The sequence below is a fragment of the Glycine soja genome, chromosome 17 (genome assembly GCF_004193775.1).
Source record: "Glycine soja cultivar W05 chromosome 17, ASM419377v2, whole genome shotgun sequence".
In the NCBI taxonomy this organism is placed as follows: Eukaryota; Viridiplantae; Streptophyta; class Magnoliopsida; order Fabales; family Fabaceae; genus Glycine; species Glycine soja.
In genome coordinates, this window is record NC_041018.1 from 16,936,804 (window position 1) to 16,938,457 (window position 1,654).

Genomic DNA, 1,654 nt, shown 5'->3' on the forward strand with positions numbered 1-1,654 from the left:
CATATTTTGTGGGAAAAATAGCTAGAGCCTTTAGTTTGGTCAGATTTGAAAGTTCCAAAAAACTAGCAAATTTTGTGTTTGTCAAAACTTCAAACGGCCATAACTTTTGCTTCGGTTATCAGAATCGCAATTATTATATATGCATTTGGGGTAGAAAAAAATTTCCTACGCAGTGGCAGCCAGCGTCCGGCTGACGTCTCCATCGTCCAAAAAAAGCGATTCTGTCAAAAGTTTTTTATTTTTCAAGTTTTATTCACTTATTTTTCTTAACCTACCATTTTTAGCTTTCATAGTTAGACTTTGAATTTTTGTCTGAAATTTTTTGTGCTATCTTCTCATCATTTTATAGGGTTGCTCACAAAATTTCAAGTCATTTGGATATCATTTGAGGGTAGCTGTAGTTCAAACCTACACCTTTATTTACATGACAAGGCAACTAGTTGTGTGCATGCTGAATGTAGTGTATGACTAGAGGCAATCCATATGACTTACAACCCTTTGATCCTGAGATAGATAGGACATTTCATAGATTAGTTAGGCATCATTTTATACCTTTTGATCATTCTGAGCATTCCATAACTGGTGAATCTGTGCATTCTGTTATTGGTGATTTTGAACATCCTGATCTTGAGCATTATAATTTTGAGCATTCTGATTCTGAGCATTCTGATTTTGCACATTCTGAGAACATGGCACAACCTCCACCTCGTGAGAGGACTCTAAGGGAAATGGCTGCACCTGATTTCACCTACGAAAGCTTGTGCATCCAATACCCTGATGAGGATGTCCCATATGTTCTTAAGACTAGACTGATTCATTTACTTCCAAAGTTTCATGGCCTTGCAGGTGAAGACCCTCACAAACATTTGAAAGAATTTCACATTGTCTGCTCCACCATGAAACCCCCAGATGTCCAAGAGGATCACATATTTCTGAAGGCTTTTCCTCATTCATTAGAGGGAGTGGCAAAGGACTGGCTGTATTACCTTGCTCCAAGGTCCATCACGAGCTGGGATGACCTTAAGAGAGTATTCTTTGAAAAAAAATTCCCTGCTTCTAGGACCACAGCCATCAGGAAGGATATCTTAGGTATTAGACAACTTAGTGGAGAGAGCCTGTATGAGTACTGGGAGAGATTTAAGAAACTATGTGCCAGTTGCCCCCACCATCAGATTTCAGAACAACTTCTTCTCCAATATTTTTATGAAGGACTCAGTAATATGGAGAGAACTATGATAGATGCTGAAGCCCTTGGAGACATGACTCCTGCTGAAGCCAGAAATTTAATTGAGAAGATGGCCTCCAACTCCCAGCAGTTTAGCGCCAGAAATGATGCCATAGTCATTAGAGGAGTGCATGAGGTAGCTACAAACCCATCTGCATCATCTGAAACTAAGAAGCTTGAAGGCAAACTGGATGCGTTGGTCAACTTGGTAACCCATCTGGCCTTGAATCAGAAATTTGTACCTGTCGCAAGGGTTTGTGGTTTGTGCTCCTCTGCTGACCACCATACAGACCTTTGCCCTTCCATGCAGCAACCTGGAGCAATTGAGCAGCCTGAAGCTTATGCTGCAAATATTTACAATAGACCTCCTCAACCTCAGCAGCAAAATCAACCACAGCAGAACAATTATGACCTTTCCAGCAACAGATA

The 1,654-nt window shown here is 40.5% G+C and overlaps 1 non-coding gene across 1 annotated transcript; it reads right to left on the reverse strand.

The window, feature by feature from the left end:
* Positions 1-1,067: 1,067 nt before the first annotated feature.
* On the reverse strand, positions 1,068-1,174 carry LOC114394295. Its single transcript, XR_003662701.1, has one exon. It is a non-coding gene; the product is annotated as a small nucleolar RNA R71 (small nucleolar RNA).
* Positions 1,175-1,654: the final 480 nt, after the last annotated feature.